This window comes from Polyodon spathula, chromosome 7 (assembly GCF_017654505.1).
Source record: "Polyodon spathula isolate WHYD16114869_AA chromosome 7, ASM1765450v1, whole genome shotgun sequence".
Taxonomy (NCBI): domain Eukaryota; kingdom Metazoa; phylum Chordata; class Actinopteri; order Acipenseriformes; family Polyodontidae; genus Polyodon; species Polyodon spathula.
The window spans coordinates 42,090,844-42,109,076 of NC_054540.1; the positions used below are offsets into that span (position 1 = coordinate 42,090,844).

Genomic DNA, 18,233 nt, shown 5'->3' on the forward strand with positions numbered 1-18,233 from the left:
TCGCCACACTCACAGCAGCAGAACAAGCCAAACTACATTCATACTGCTGGAATCTGAAGGTCAGGTTCCTACCACCCTCCTGAAATGTGTCCGTGTCTCCTTGTTAACAAGGAAAGATTAATTTTAAAAGTTTTTTTTTTTCCCCCTTTTCAGAACTTATCTACAGCATCACTTAAAAAAAAAAAAAAAAAAAAAAAAAGGTTAAAAAAGATGTGTGACAAACGCCAGCTCAATAACTCAACAGACTTCACTTCTAGGTCATTTACAGAAACCCATTAAAATGACTGTTCCATTAACAATAAACCCTGTGAACATGGGTACAGACATGTTACAACACTATACAAAAAAATAAAATAAAATCATTCACTTTAAACTCAATGTAAAGAGGTGCATGGAAAGAGTGCACTCCCCAGACTGTAAGCAATGGAGCACACTTCAACAGTTTGCAATTAAATCTGCAGTTCTGCAGGCAGAACACCTAGAAGAAAACTCCCAACCCTGCACACAGGAGCAACCCTTGCTGTGAAAATGTAAAGCCTAGACCCTTTATTTGTCCTAAAATGACAAATGGAGGGTCTAGCCGCAGTCCTGTGAGCGCTCTGTCTCCACACCCTGTGTGCTAGCTGAAAACCCAGCATTCCTGTCTGGCTCACAGAGGCCAGCGCAGTCGACAAGCCAGAACACTTCCTGCCAGCAGCATTCTACCGCTTGCTTTGTTTTTATTTCTACTCCCAGCTGAACTTTAACGAGACACTCATCTTGCACACACAGCACACAGTACCACAGTCCACTATGTCTTAGATTACTGTACCTAGACTAACTTCCACATTTACTGACTGTGTGTGAAAATTCTATCTGAACAGATGTAATGAACATTACATGCTGTGGTTGGATATTTATAGATCTTTATTGCCAGTTGCCAGCCCTACTGATTTAGACTGTCACATCCACCCTCCCCCTCCAATACAAAGAAAAAAGTACAAGAAAATGTGCATCCCACACTTTGCAGTTTCACCCACGCCCCACCCCTTTCCATGTCTCTGCTGGTCTAAAACTAGCTACAGCAGCATTCACAAGCATTCCTAAGCCCACAAACAGTGTATACTACAATTATCAATACATTTTTGTTGGATCAAATGAAATGTAATTGAAGCCTGATGAACAGAGTTGAAATACCTGAAAAGTTCTGGTACAAACAAAACAAAATCTAAACAAGTAGAAACTAGGAGGGAAAAACCCATTTTGCACCCCATTGTTCTACGGTTTCACAGATGCCGATTAGCACCTATCTTGGTGTGCTACCACACTGTAGATAAGGTACTAGCAGAATAATCCGGGTCTGTGAAACTAGTCCTTGTGGGATCTTAAAATAAGCTAGAATATACGGTTAAACGTGTGGTAAAAACAGCTGAATGAAAACCAACCAAGCTTCTAATAAAAGAGGGCAGTGGCCAGCAGCATAACAAGGCAAACAAATCATAAAATAGTGAGATCTTCAGTGACTCAGACATCACGCAATAAGTGCACGAGAGAGAGGGCAGACAACATCCTGCAGCTTGAGGGAATGATCTCTGGACCTGCACTAGGTAGCTTTCCATAGCACGATGTACTGTCGGACTGTGGTGTGTGCTGTGCTGTGTGCTGTGGCTATCATTGTGATCAGTTCAGAGCAGGCTGGAACCCAGGGCTGGATAAAGGGCTAACTGGAGTCTCTACTGTGTTTCAATTTCACGGAATTCACTTTTTTGCAGCTTGTTTGGATAATCAGCAAGTGTACTAGTTGAGGGTCTATTGAAGTGATATTTACAGTGCTGTTTGTTTTATGTACTTTCATTTAAAGCAAACACCTATGTATTGTTCTTAAACAGCCAGCTATTCTTTTTTTATATAGCAATTTTTAATACAGGTCTATATTATAATACAATTGCTACAGTAACTTCTTTTGTTTCCCCATTGTAGTTTATAGCCATGTATTCTGCTCCTGGCATTAAACAGTGCCCAGTGTCTTATACTCTAATTTACCTGCAACAACAAATAAAAGAACGCTCCTACATCCCCCAGCCAGCACTTACACTAGAAGACTAATTCATTCCCATATTCTCTGGCCAACCACCTTAAATGGATAACAACTCATAATACTGGAATAGTCAGTACAGAAAATTGATGCCATTTCACACAGAATTGCAAAAACAACTTGTCCTATTTATCCAAATAGGGATTGAATTATCAACGTAAGTGCCAGGTAAAAGCTGAATGCCAAGCTGGAATCAGTCAGGAACACAGCTCATGTACTGCAGTTTCAGACTTCCAAACAGAGAAAATACTGTAAAGCAATTTTAATCCTTACTAAAGCATTAATCCAGAACTCCACTTCCACATTATAAATTGTATGTGAGAATGTGACAAAGAAAGAAAGAAAGATAGAATCTTACAGTAAATCTCCCCTCCCAACCTGTGAGGGTGCTGTGTAAAGGGAACAGCGTGCCCCGGACTGGATGGCCTGACAATTCGTTCCCAGGGATAGTTGGAAGTCAGCCAACTAGATAGAAAGGGGTCAGAGCTATGGTACACGAAGTCATCGACCCAGAAGGGAAGCGATGTGGCAACCTTGGATTGAAGGAGAAACGGCTGCACTCGCTAACCAAGGGGACGTGACTGACGGTACAAAAGGGGGTGTGGCGAGGTGTTCGTTTTGTTATGGCTAAGAGGGAACAGCTGAAGGACGAGCATAAAGTAAGCAAGTGTTTAGGGTTTGTTTATTTTGTTGGGTCTAATTATACTGTTAGTTATTTATTAGACAGCTAACATGATCCGGAGCTGTCGCTTAAGGCCAGCATATACTCAGACAACACTTCACCATTATACACAGAGAAATTGTAATTTCACCACTTGTACGTTAGCACTCACTGTGGACTTGTGATTGTGCATGTGTCTTGTGTGTGTTTAATACGGTGTTCATTATTTTGGGACTGTAACCCATTGTTTAAACAGTACAATACACATTGCTGTGTATTGCCTGGGAATATTGTTGACAGTCACAAACGACTTGGATTACAAACCCTCCCCAAATAAAACATTGTTAGGACATTTCAATCACTTGTTTTTTATTACTTGTGTACCGCATCACGTCTACACCTGCGCACTACAGCCACTTTGCCACAGGAAAATATGAATAATTTGTAATAATTCCAAGAGATCCTATCCTGTGCAAACATCTCCCCATACACAACATAAAGCACAGCACAATTCTAAGCAGGCATATCCTGTGTACACTGCATATACAAGTTAAAGTACAATGCTTGTTTGTGATTCGTAATTAGTTAATGTGTACCATCATGTGTTGGGTGTCTCTTTATACAACAGGTGTTATTGCACACAGACTGAGCATCTCAAACTGCGCAAGGCAAGACAAACTTCCAGCACTCATTTCTGTACACAGTACATGTACTGTATCAAGTTAAGATCAGCATCAACCTTTCTGCAAATGTGTTGCAATGTTTTTTACAAAACGTGGCCAACCTCAGTAGTTCTTATCCAGTGTCCAAGTCACTGGGGGATTGTGGGATAACACTGTGCTGTGTTTTAAAGAAACTCATAACAGTACTACATTCAGAAAAAAACTGCCCAAGCAATGAATGCTGCAACTGAAAGAACGTTTGTCACTATTTTTGTTTTCACTCTATATACAACTTTCGTCAAGTACACGTATATTCTGCAAAGCGCCCATTAACGATTTCTGGGTTTCAGAATCAGCCCAAATTGTTAAAATAATTTTTGTTTCTTTGTTCTCCCACTTGCTGACACAATTATCTTTTTTGGCCAAACTTTTCTCAACAGCCACATTGCAACAGTGAAAACAGCTTGAAGCATGCAGCGCGCAGCTCTGTTCCCGTCTGCAGCTTCTCCAGCCCACACCTCCCTGTTATGCGATGACTGGCCACATCAGGTACGATACAGAAAACTAGGCCAGGGCCGACGTGGCCGGCAGTGGAACTCCCTTCTCCAAGGCCAGGGCCGACGTGGCCGGCAGTGGAACTCCCTTCTCCAAGGCCAGGGCCGACGTGGCCGGCAGTGGAACTCCCTTCTCCAAGGCCAGGGCCGACGTGGCCGGCAGTGGAACTCCCTTCTCCAAGGCCAGGGCCGACGTGGCCGGCAGTGGAACTCCCTTCTCCAAGGCCAGGGCCGACGTGGCCGGCAGTGGAACTCCCTTCTCCAAGGCCAGGGCCGACGTGGCCGGCAGTGGAACTCCTTTCTCCAAGGCCAGGGCCGACGTGGCCGGCAGTGGAACTCCCTTCTCCAAGGCCAGGGCCGACGTGGCCGGCAGTGGAACTCCTTTCTCCAAGGCCAGGGCCGACGTGGCCTGCAGTGGAACTCCCTTCTCCAAGGCCAGGGCCGACGTGGCCTGCAGTGGAACTCCCTTCTCCAAGGCCAGGGCCGACGTGGCCTGCAGTGGAACTCCCTTCTCCAAGGCCAGGGCCGACGTGGCCTGCAGTGGAACTCCCTTCTCCAAGGACAGGGCCGACGTGGCCTGCAGTGGAACTCCCTTCTCTAAGGCCAGGGCCGACGTGGCCTGCAGTGGAACTCCCTTCTCTAAGGCCAGGGCCGACATGGCAGCAGTGGAACTCCCTTCTCCGAGGCCAGGGCCGACATGGCAGCAGTGTGTAACAAACTCACCTTTAACAAAAGCCAACTAAAAAAAGAAAAAGTTACCTTAAATAATAAACAGCAGGTTTGATCTCCCCACTCCCAGGTACCCTCTTGCTTGCAGATCGTTGCATCTTGAGATGAATGTAGAATTTAGAGACTCCAGTCCAAGCGACGTAAATATTCATCAGCTTAAAAGTTTGCCGCATACCATCAATACTTAGCCTTCAACCAACAGTGATACAAATACTAATAAATACGGAGCTAACCGGAGACTAAAAGGTGATGAAAAGTGATGTGGTATTACTGCAGCGCAAAAAAAAAAAAAATAATCATCATGGCAGACACACAATTCACATATTTTAAATGTGATTTCATGTATGAAATGTCATAGCATTAACATGAAATCCAACATTTATAACTCAAACCAATTATTCCTCTAGATTTTAAGTAACATTTGGATGAAACTTTTTGCTGCTTATTTTAGGTCACATTTCCTAAATCAGATTTTAGCACATATAACCACATTGCAAATGGGTGGAGCAATACCTTTATTGCACAGCCTAAAGAGGGCTGCGTGGGAGGGAAGCTGGCATGAGAAGAAACAGGAGCCCTGGACAGCTGGAGTACAGAAGTCTACACAGACCCTCCTAACTTGCTGTTCCCATTGTACTGCATAAAAAAGTAAAACCAGTGCTGTAAACTTGCATTTCATTGACTTAACATTTTAACCTTTTTCTGTAAACGTCCTTTAACATTTAAACTCTCACACCGGCCTACATTCAAGAACAAAATAGACTTGATTGAGTTTTTATACACATCTTTATTTTACTTCTGTATTTATTTCAAATGTAACTTGCTTTTTACCGCATGCAGGGTTCAATCACAGTGGTTTAAAAGACATCAAGGTTTTACCAAACATAAAACCTTTTGAAAAATTAAAGCAACACCCTCATAAAACAGCCTGTTCTCCGTTAACCCTTTACTAAAATACTGTGCCACCTGAGATTGCTATTTCCATCTACTGTTCAAACCTTTCCAGCCTTAATTCAAACACGGGGTCACCAGTTCAATGTGTGGGTTTATTGTTATTCAAACAATCAGTATTGTATTTGGATTGATTGGTTTGTTTGGTGGGTACATTGCTGGACTAAATAGTACAAATGGTACAAATACTGGCTAAAGAGTTAATAGCCTTGTTGGAGAAACATGCACTTTTAAGATTATTTTTGTAGCTTGAAACACAAGAGACAAATAACTATCATGCATGATAAATACTTAAACATATTGTAATGACCACAGCATGACAGTTTAGACTTGGGCGTATACAGAGTTCATACCCAGCGAAGAGGACAGCAGGCAGCTCGGGGTACCTTGTGGGCCACCCTGTCGCGGTAGGACCCCCCCCATCTTTATTGCTAAAAGTGGTGTATGTTGGATAACATGGTAAGAAGTTTGAATGCAATATAAGATGCAAGTGTTTGCAGATATGTACACTCAGTTAGTTTTAAAAGATTATCAGAAGTGGTATAGTAACTGGTAAATGCAAGATTGCCAGATTGCATTTAATTGCACTGACGACGACCCTCTGACTGCTGGAATAAACACAATCGCACATTGCTGGAGAAACCGATGCGTGAATCGTTTTAAAAAAAAAAAAAAAAAACGCATCTGCAGGCTGCTCGTTGAGCATAGCAGTTTGGAACAACAACAACTGCAAACATAGATCCTGTGCCAGGTGCCTCGGGTCAGAACACGCGGCCAAGGCACTGGCAGGTGAGCTGGACTGCTCTCCCTGTAGGAAGTTCTCAAGGAGAACGAAGAGACGGAGAGCAGCCCTATCCTCAGCAGAATCTCTCTCCTCAAGCCAGGGGAGAATGAGATCGGTGATCCAAGGCCTCCGCAGAGGTCTTCCAGGACCCCCCACCCCCACCCCGATACATTGACCAGGGAACTCTCCCGCACAACCGGGTCACCCTCCCCTTCCCCACCACCGGTACAGAGGCACAGGCACCTCTCAGGGGAGGTGAGATGGTCACCACTGAGGCGGTACCACTCAAGGGGACACTCACCAGGGGACATACTGTCGCCGCACAGGTACTGCTCCCCTTCCCCAGGGGGCAGGAGATTGCCAGGCAGGCGCCGCTCCCCTTCTCCATGCAGGCACAGACGTTCTCCACCGCTGTAGCCTCGGAGGCGCTCAAGCTCTGGCGAACAGCGCTTCGCCGAGCTGGCGGAGACCGTCAGGGCTCAGCAAACTATGCTGCAGACCCTATTAAAATCCCAGGGCAGACTGCCCCCTACCACCAGGCAAACCCCACCCCCCACAGTCTCATTCCCCGTCCCCTCTGCCTAGACGACCTAGCCCAGGCGAGCTGTCCTTCACGGCGTCCAGGTCGGATATGTCAGACCCAGCCACCTCCGTCGGGCAGGCCACAGTGGGGAGCACCCTACCGCCCTTACCACATGTGTCCCAGATGGAGGAGTTCCGGGCACTAATGCAGTGGGCAGCTGCAGACACGTACGTCCCATGGCCAGCGGAACAGGAGGGAAAGGGGATCCACTTCCTCCAGCAGAGAGGACATCCACAGCACCCCCTCCCCTTATCCCAGGACTTCCTGGATTTGATGCGCTCCTCCTGGGGCAACCCAGAGTCTGCGCCCTCAGTCTCCAGAACAGCAGAGTCTCTGCTACACACCGCAGGAGCTTAAGAAGTGGGCCTAGGCGCATTCCCCACCATCGGGGACACCGTCATGGTGCTGGTACAAGGTTCCACCTTTACCAAGGGGGACAAGGACCCAACATGCCCATCAAAGCCCTGCAGAACAATGGATGCAATGCTAAAAAAAAAAAGGCATACGCATCGGCAGTGCTGTCCGTGCGAGCAGCAAACGCCATGTCCATACTGGTGTTGTACCAGAGCCAGTTGGCGGAGAGGCTGCAGGACAGAGCCACGGAGGCAGACACAGGGGAGCTTGAGAGATCCCACAAGGCCACGGAGGTCACCTCAAAGTTCTTGTGCATTCCAGCTTACAGCCAGCGCCCAAGGTGGAATGCACAGCCTGCTGGGGTAAAGAGTAGACAAATCAGACAAAGGCAGAGGCAGGGCCAGCGGTAGGGGACCACCGCAGGCCAGGGGTAACCGGTTCTCCAAATTTCTACAATTTCATATAGGTCCGTGCTTCTCACCACCGTCGAACCAGCGTGGGCGATTTTCCTTCACCAGGAGATCGCCAATCTTCAAAGGAAGAATGCTGTACGCTTGGTAAGTCCAAGCAATGCCCTCAGAGACTTTTACTCCAGGTACTTCCTGGTGCCCAAAAGGGATGGCGGTTTCAGACCAATTATGGACCTCAGGGTCCTCAACTTGTCCTCAAACAGAGGACATTCAACAAGTTGACAGCACAGCATATCCTCCAGTGCGTCCAACAGGGCGACTGGTTCACATCGATCGACCTGCAAGACGCCTATTTTCACGTCCCGATCCATCCCTTACACAGAAAATATCTGCGCTTCACTTTTCAAGGCAACACGTACGAATTCTGCATGCTGCCTTTTGGTCTCCCGCTGGTGCCCCACAATTTTTCAAAGTGCATGGACGCAGCACTGGCTCCACTCAGGCTGCGGGATATTCAGATCCTGAACTATCTGGACGATTGGTTGACTTGCGCGCAGTCAAAGGCATACACAGAGGCGCACACAAAACAGGTCATAGAACATGTGACGAAGCTAAGGCTCTTCATACATCAACAGAAGAGCAACTTCGTACCGTCTTAGTCCACAGTGTTCCTGGTGATCAAACTGCACTCTGTCAGCATGCTTGCCTCACTGTCGGAAGACAGGATTCAGTCGTTGCAGACCACACTCTCCCTATTCAGAGAGGACGCTCTACTACAGGTCAAACTATATCAAAGGTTGTTGGGGCTGATGGCAGCCACATGCCTGATAGAAGCAGTTTGTTTATCACAACCGCACTCTTCGAGAAAGCTCTGTGAAGTGATCTGCTGACTTATGCGCCCCACTTCAAGCCTGGGTGAATACGCTCAAGGTGCACCTGGTCCGAGGTCGGTACCGGCTGGTGCGAGTGCCCAGACAATTCCCGGAAGACTCTGATCTCCCCTCCTAGGGAGTCTGTCGATCCGCAACCTCCGACGTAGGAGTTCACCACCCACCTTGTCTAAAACCGTCTCCAAAGCCGGCCGGCAAGAGTCTGAAATTGCCCCCTATGGTTCTCCATGGAGAGAGATGGGGGTCCCTTGGGAGTATATGCGCTAGCTCACCCCTGGCCACAGGGGCTCTTGTATGCGTTCCCTCCGCTACCACCGATACCCCTGACACTAGAGAGGATCAGGGTGGAGAGAGCACAGGTTCTGCTGGTTGCACCAAGATGGCCGAAATGCCCCTGGTTTGCTTTCCTCTCCGACATGTTGTTGGATCAGCCGTGGCAGCTCCCGCTACGCAAGGACCTCCTGAGCCAATCGGAGGGGCTATTATGGCACCCAAACCCAGCCCAGCTCCAACTCTGGATCTGGCCGTTGAACGGAGCCGTCTATTCAGACGAGGTTGGCCAGATGCAGTAGTAGAAACAATACCGTCTGCTATGGCGTCGAGCTCTAGAGCCCAGTACTCATACAAATGAAAAGTTTTCCAAGACTGGTGCCTTATCAAAGGTCACGATCCGGTGACTTGCTCGATTGAGGCGATATTAACCTTCTTACAACACTTGTTTGACGTAGGAAAATCAGTGTCCACTTTAGAACATAAGAACATAAGAAAGTTTACAAACGAGAGGAGGCCATTCGGCCCATCTTGCTCGTTTGGTTGTTAGTAGCTTATTGATCCCAAAATCTCATCAAGCAGCTTCTTGAAGGATCCCAGGGTGTCAGCTTCAACAACATTACTGGGGAGTTGATTCCAGACCCTCACAATTCTCTGTGTCAAAAAGTGTCTCCTATTTTCTGTTCTGAATGCCCCTTTTTCTAAACTCCATTTGTGACCCCTGGTCCTTGTTTCTTTTTTCAGGCTGAAAAAGTCCCTTGGGTCGACACTGTCAATACCTTTTAGAATTTTGAATGCTTGAATTAGGTCGCCACGTAGTCTTCTTTGTTCAAGACTGAACAGATTCAATTCTTTTAGCCTGTCTGCATATGACATGCCTTTTAAGCCCGGAATAATTCTGGTCGCTCTTCTTTGCACTGTTTCTAGAGCAGCAATATCTTTTTTATAGCGAGGTGACCAGAACTTTGCAGGTATACCTGGCAGCAATATCAGTGTGCCATGACAAAACTGACTTTGTGTCCCCTGGGGCACATTTCCTGGCAGTGCAATTTCTTAAAGGGGCTCGGAGGCTTCGTCTTCCTATGAAAAGTATGGTCCCCAAGTGGGATCTAGAACTGGTACTGCGGACCCTTATGGATCCTCCATTTGAGCCCATGGCGTCAGCAGAATTGCGCCATTTCATTAAAAGTGGCATTTTTAATAGCCAGATGAGTAAGTGAGCTTCATGCGCTGTCAATCGACGACACATGTATGGCTTTCACTGGAAGTGACTCGCAGGTAATATGAAGAACAAAACCATCCTTTTTGCCAAAGGTGGTATCCTCATTCCATATTAACCAATCAGCGGTTTTGGAAACTTTCAGGCCTCTCCCGTATGAGTCTAAGGAGGACCATAGCCAACACACGCTTTGTCCAGTTCGGGCTCTGCGCTGTTATTTGGATAGGACGGCATCCTGGAGACAGTCCAGCCAGCTGTTTGTCTGCTACGGGTCCCGCTGTAGAGGTCAGGCCCTATCGAAGCAACGTCTAGCACACTGGGTGACAGATACGATACGCTTGGCGTATGAACAGATGGACTCCCCGTTCCCGGGGGACATTACCGCTCATCCTACCAGGGGCCAGGCAACTTCGTGGGCTTTCTTTCATGGCGCCTCCTTAGATGATTTATGTAAAGCTGCTACATGGACAGGTAGTCAGACATTTGTGTGTTTTTACTGCCTTTGTGACAAACCGAGCGAGACCATCTCTGGGCTCTAGAGTTTTGCAGGCGGTATGCCCTTAGGCGTCATGTGGGCTCTGTTGCTATTGCCGTGGGGCTGTACTATCGGTAATCTGGAGCCACGACAGCTTTGGTACAGCTTTCCCATTCGGTAATGGTTGTCATTCGAATTGAAAGGGAACCAGGGTTATGGTAATAACCTAACATTATGTTTTGTTATGAACTTTTTGCACTGTGCAGTTTGCATATGAAAGTGTGATCGGCACTGTTTTAGGGGGCTGCTGGGGTCTGGGGTGCCACTGTGGAACGGGTCGCCAGTGAAGCGCAGGTCTGTGGATTTGTGGTGCTTTTCTACTGCTGCTAAGTTTCTACTGCTACTAAGTGCTGTGCACAGGATGAATGTCCGGTACCGTGCACGCCTCAGTACTCTGTGCAGTACCAGTAAACAATGCACGGGCCAATGCACGGCCGGTACCGGTGAACAATGCACAGGCCAGTGCGGCCACGGCTCGGTACCGAGTTTGTTGCAACCCAGTGTGGTGCACTGGCGGTACTAACAAATACTGCACAGGCTGGTGCGGCCACGGCTCGGTGCATGGGCTGCCACTGCTGGGGCAACCGTGGTGGTATCAGGTGGGGCTGGAAGCAATGGCACAGACCAGCCTGTGTGTGCCCGCTTGATAGCCTGAGCTAAAAAGCCTTCACAGCGTGCTGCTAAAAAGCTGCCCATCACTGCGGCATTAACACAGAGACCAGCTCCTGCCAGCCAGTAGCCAGCCAGCTGAGCACCTGAAAAAATCTGCAACTCACATAGTGCACCTGGAAAAGAAAAACAGCGGAGAAAATCACAAAGAGCGTTTAACAAAATAATACAGTAACAAGACAAATCATATATACCATACACAATACACAGGTGCACACACTAGCCTGAGCTCAGACTACGTAGTACGGATGCAAGACTATCTGAGCCCAAACAGCTTGAAAAATCTCCAGAAAGGAGGGTGAAATGATCCGCAGGGAGGAAGCGCAGGGAAACCGTAGGCTCCCGGTCTTCCACAAGGGCTCACAAAACACTCAAAATCTCCGGAAAAAAGCTTAAATTACAGAATAATTCAGCGATTAATTCCTAAAAAGCTTTCGATGAATCAGTTTGAAATGGTGACTCTCTCTGCAGCTTGCTTGAATCAGGTTGAAAAGAAAATGGCGCTGCTCAACCGTCACAGAGCCTAGTAACTTCCATGAGGGGCGAAGACTGGCATGATGACGTTGCCGGTTACTGCGTGACAGCTTTGGCAAGTCTTCAGGTAAACAAAGTTAACCCATTATGTAATGGACACATTTCGTACTTGAAAGGGTACCATTAGCACAGATATGTCGAGGTTTCAAGTGAATGGGACATATTTGTTTGTCTACAAAAAGAACACTTTTTTTCACCTAAATGTTATTTAGAAATGTGTAATCTTTTGTGAATCCAAGTGTAGAATAAAGTGTGGCTGAAGGGATGATCCAGTAAATGTAACTAACAGTTGTTGCCATTTATTTATTTATCATTTATCAAGTTCTCATTTATTGATGTACAATCTGCATCCCAAATACAGACAGCCCGGTGGTATCTAACTCGGCTATATATTACACTTTATTAACATGAATAAAGTGACAGTTCTGCTACTGCTTCCAAAATACTTATGACCAGATTCAAACTCTGCACAATTCTGAGCTCATGCAGCAACAATGCTGCTGAAACCTGGAAGGATTACATAAAGCATGGGCCTCTCGTTAGTAGGTCAAACATGCAAGACCATAATCAACATCACTACAGCATGCATCTCATTACAGACTCCAACTCGGGTGTGGACAGTAGCCAGCAGAAGCAGTATCACAGTTACACTGTTTACTAACCACACCACAATACCCCCTCACCCCAACTACTATAGCTGCTCTCCTTGCAGATGTCGCATTGCTGTAGGTGTGTTTGAGAGTGCAATGCATGACTCAGAAGGGTTACTCTGTAACTGCTCTCCTTGAAGGTGTCACATTGCTGTAGATGTGTTTGACAGTGTGATGCATGAATCAGAAGGGTTACTCCCTAGCTGAGGGGGTGCAGCATAAGGATGCTTGCACTGGGCCCACCCTGCTGCTGGTCTGAACACAGAGTACAGCTAATGAGACTAGACAAGTCAAGTCATTCCAAGCTGGCTTATTGATCTTACCTGTACTTGCACTGAAGCATGTGGCCTCTAGGGTACAGTATGACAATTAAAAGGAGCCCTTTCTCTTGGCAGCACTTTCTTACCATTTAATTTTGCACACGTTTAATATAAATAAAATAATGTCTGGGTCAAAATATATGACCTCACAGTAACAATGTATAGGTCAGAATACATTATTATTTCACTTTTCTTTTCGTGTGTTCCTGAAACGCACATGCCCAAAATTTTGCGTCCCATCCATCAAATATACATTTTAACACAAAGGCTAATAAACTCCAGGGATGTGCATTTTGGTACATTTTTATGAACGTTTAAACTCTATGGCATGTAGAAGTTCAAAAAATCTGTGTGTGTGTGTGTGTGTTTGTATAGATACACACATAAACAGAGTCACACTTTCTTTGTTATATATATTAACAGTAGACCATTCGCATGACGACGAGACAGGATTCCAAACCGTGGTTGTTGCCTTTATCTACGTATTCTTGAAAAAACCGTGCATCTGTTTTTTTTTTTGTTTGTTTGTTTTTTGCCCAGCAGCAATTTCACACAAGTACATCTTGCTGTCTTGATAAACCATGGATACTTCATCTCTCATTCAAAATTATAAGAATGTATTTTTCGTTTGCGTTTTTGTGCATTACTACTGCTTGCAACTGCTTCGGTCACTGCAGTACTCGTAGTCAGAAGCAGATGGCTGGGATGCAGATGAGCGACTTCTTCATGAGAATCCCCTGAAGATGCTGACTTAGCAAAAAAAAAAAAAAAAACTTGACTGACAACTGACTTCCCGTCAGTGTACACTCTGCACCAGCTATTCATTTTTATGTTTAAAAAGGGCATCCCTGTTAAACTAGTGTAGAAAATAACAAAAGCACAATGTTAAATTAGGCAACTGAAAAATGAAAAGCTAAGTAGAATCAGGGATAAACAATTCAAGTAATTTCTCAGCTCTGTAAAATAAAATTAAAAAGAGAGACCAGAATTAGGCTTATCAAGGTAAAAGCAAAGATTGTTTAGCAATGATCAGCTTTTTCTGAGGAGTTTAATTATGAAACAGAATCTGCTAAATTTGTCACTTGATAAAAAACCTGAAAACTTCAAGCCCTACTTGTGTGTGTGTTTGCACTACTTTTTTAAAAATACTTTTATTTCTTAGCATTATGAACCTCTGTTAATATGGGACATAACGCATCATTTTACAATAAATGATAGTGCATGATGAGGTACTATCATGTTAATTTCCAATGTTCATTCAGCTGCTAAGAACTGTAACCAAACTATTCTAATAACACTGTGTGCAAGCATTATGCCCGACTAAACATGAAATGATACTTCAGTGTGGACGCTAAAGTTTGATATTGTTATTACAGAAGAGTTTTTCTTTTTAAAACAGGTAAGTAGTTTACGGTCATTGCTGCAGTGTAATAGATTACCACGAATATTCATATCTGCGTCCCTTTCCATTCTGTGCGTCCCGTGAAAATACAAAGTATTTTTTCCGTCCAATGGATTTATTTTGCATCTAGGATGCAAAATTTTGCATTAACGTGATCTCTGGTAAGGTCTGGGTCAGAATATATTATTCTCTCACAATAAAATGTCTGGGTCAGAATTCACTAAATTGGGACAAATACCTGAACAAATATTTTTTAACATGCATTCGGATACAAAAAAACAGATGTTCATATTCACTAGAAATAAGTAGTTAATTCACTGGGTAAAGTAAGGCCGACACAGTGTATTCTTTAGTTCTGGGATATTGCTCTATTAGAACATGTTCCTCAGTGCAATGTCTTGCTGTACAATACCGGCACACACAAGGGCCACGCCTCCCTGCCCCGGCTGCTATGCTGTCTTTTTCTGGTATCTGGTGAAGTTCTGTTTCTCCCACTGACTGCAAAGATGACTTTGAGGTTTACAATCAGCAAGTGTTCTTTTCTTTGTGTTTTCGTGCTCTTTTAAAAAGTCTCCTTACATTTTTCTGTTATTGGTCTGAACCTCATTTTTTCCGACTTCTGTTTGGTTGAATATTCAAGTCTATTTTGAATGAATTATTTTTTCTCCATTGTGCTATGCTTGTAACGAGTGACAATGGCAGCACTTTGTTTTTAGATGATGTAGGAACATGCATTTTTGCAGTATGCAGCTGTAGCTTCTTTACTTACTGTGGCAGATCAGATCTCTGCCTGGAAGGAAAGTGTTGGGAGTTTGGCAGGGATAGGGTTAATTTCTGTCCCTGCCACAAAAAAGATGTGGTGTGGCTGTGTTTGCACAGCCACAGGTGTAATTATTTTTTCTGTTAGTTAATTGTCACCTGCCTGTAGCAGGTATTTAAAAACAGAGGAAAATGTTTGTTCTGTCTGTGTGAAGGCAGGCTGTCACTGAAGTGACCTGTGTGGGTTTTTTCGGTTTGTTTTTTTTAAAAGTAGTGTGTAAATCTTTTTTGTCTGCGTTTGTTTAGTAATCTGAATATAAAGGGTTTTGTGACTGGTCAACAGCTTAGCTGTCCAGTGTGATAGTTAGTTAGGAAGAACCAAAAGTTTAGTTAGTACTCCTATGGGAGTTAGGTTTTTGTTCTCATTTTTTCTTGTATTTCTGCAATTAACAAAATAAGGCACGTAAGTGCAGTTAAAAATTCCATTCTTGTCTCGAACAATCTTTCGACCTACTTAAAACTCTGGTTTTGTATAGATTTTCCATTTGCAAACTCACTGTTAAATCAGGATTGTCAGCAGTTAGAGGGGGTAGGTTACAGGTTCACACCCTCATCCCACGTCCATCAAGCATTTAAAAAAATGAGTAGTCTTTTCAGATGTAGCACCCGTGTTGAAAAAGGACATTGGTTAGTAACACAGGTAGAAATTAGACTCCCATTGCATAGCAGTTGGATCCATTCCTGGTTTAATGAGTTTAACAGACACCCCTGAGATTGTTACCTTATACATTGTTTCAAATCAAGTACATATTAAAACCTGGAATGGGTGAAACTGCTACAGTATGCAACAGAAGTCTTCCATCTGTGTAGTAAGTCTAGCAAAATAATAATTCAGGCAGAAATAGCAACTGAGAATTTTACAAAAAAGTGTCATTAAACCGATGAGAAATATAAGCACAGTCGTTTCCAGCTAAGAGAACACCCCTTGGGAAGTAGGCAAAGTGTTCTCTAAGACGAAGTTGACCACTAGACACACTATGAATCAATAAATAAATATATATTACTTGTCATGATGCACGTGCATCAACATATGAAATGAATAGAGCAAGTCAGAGAAAAGCAACAGGCAAGTGTGTGTGTGTGTGTGTGTGTGTGTGTGTGTGTGTGTATGTATATATATATATATATATATATATATATATATATATATATATATATATATATATATATATATATATATATATATATTCGTATGAGCTTAACATGCAGTCTACAGCACTCAGTATTCCCAGGTGGTCTCCCATCCAAGTACTAACTAAGCCCAACACTGCTTTGCTTAAGCATTGCACGGTAAGTTCGATTTTAAAAGCTTTTTGCCGTCAGAGACGTTGCCCAGGGGTCACTACAAGGAAGTAGCTCTTCTTGACCCCCAGGCAAGTGTATGTTAATGAACTATAAAGTAACAGACTAACTAACGGTAAGAAACTAACTGTCAAACTAAATGAACACAGCACCCCTACACAGGTTAAATGCAGCAGCAGCTCTAAATGAGTTATGAATACCTGTAAAGGCGCAATATTCAAGACATACAGAAAATGATTTAACAGAATGGTGAAGCAACTCATCAGAAATGAAAACACCAAACTGCTCGGCAACTTGTGTCCGATTCAGACTTTATGTTCCTTTAGGCGGCACATTTACAGAAAAATCAGTTTCACCACAAGGGTGTTCTCTTAGAAGGTGCTCCTATATGCAGAGACTGCTGTATTTCTATATAATAAAAAAAATAATAATAATAATAATAATTTGTACAGAATATGGTTCCTTTAAGTTCAGGTGTCAAACTCACGGGAATTCCTGAAAATTGCAACGAGAGAGAGCATTACCCTGATCTACCCACTGAACACATTTGAACTGTCATACAACCTCTCTGAAAGAGCTGTTGACAGGGTTTCATTATAGTTTGTTCTAATCTCAAATCTTGTGCGATCACAAAATCAAGCACAGCTCCTCAAGTTAAATCTCTGTTAAAAAATAACCCTACATTTCCTTCTTTGGACAGCTTTAAATAGGCTAATGCTGTAATGCTGTAAGTGCCTCGATGCAGGGGATTTGTTTCTCGTTGTGCTCCAGTCAGTGCGCACAACACTGAAAAGACCAACACATTTCACATTCAGGACTGTAACTTTGTAAAATGACTGTTACAAAAATAAAATACAAAAATAACTACCTCCCAAGAGAGAGTCGGCTCTAGTAAATCATATGGATTATAAATAGATGTACATGGCCATACTGTCTTTGTTTAAATTTACGTAAACCAATGACTAAAGTAGATAACATATTTAATCTAATCAGACCTTTAATTAAAGCCTAGCTAGCATGTTTTATCAGGCGACAAAAATTACAAATGAGTCATGCTTGCTTGGCAGACTTAGCAAAAAAGTAATAAATAAATAGCTGATTATGCCTGGTCACCTACATCCTCTAGTTTAAAAGGGGCACACCATCATTAGGGTGTCAATCTGAAAGGAAACAGAGCAGTCTATGACCGACGGTACAGTAGACACGATGAAGGCGATGATTTTCTAAATTGTGTAATTAGTGGAAGGCTAGTTTGGCTACAGAAATCTTTACACTTTAACCCTTTACTGTCCTTGGTATGCTCCAATACCTACTTAATGCCTATGTTCTCAATGGGTTTATTTACATGAGTGTTTGCTTTTTCTCGAGACATTTCTGTACCTTTCTGCATTTACATGTAAAGACAAATTTTCCTGGAAATGCCTACTTTTCCCAGAATGCAGTGCAATGAAGTAAAGGGGGAGGGGGGGGTCATATTTAATTTAGCCATGCGTAAGGCCCAGTTCGACTCTTGTGCTGTTTACCGTGAAAGTCCCCAAAATACTGTTTATATGAGCAGAGAACAGTTTCACGAGAGAGAATGCAAGTATCAAGCATGCAGATGATTATTAAAGATCTGATTTGTTTTAAGGATCGTGCCTGTTTTTCTAATACTTTGTTTTAGTGTTGTCACCCACACTGCTTTTCACACATCTGTGAGGGGAGGGATATTTTTATTAATAATAAAGTGAGCCAAATCCGTGTGGTGGTTGAACAGGTGTTTGGGCTCTTGAAAGCGAGGTGGCAGATACTACTGAAGCAAACCACAAGTTTGTTCCCTAAATTATTATAGTTTGCTGTATCCTTCACAATCTGTGCCCGG

The 18,233-nt window shown here is 44.0% G+C and overlaps 1 protein-coding gene across 1 annotated transcript in view; it reads right to left on the minus strand.

Moving 5' to 3' along the window:
- LOC121318631 (plastin-3-like) overlaps window positions 1-18,233 on the minus strand; it is a 40,380-nt gene that overhangs the window by 8,752 nt on the left and 13,395 nt on the right. The gene's annotated exons all lie outside the window — the stretch shown is intronic.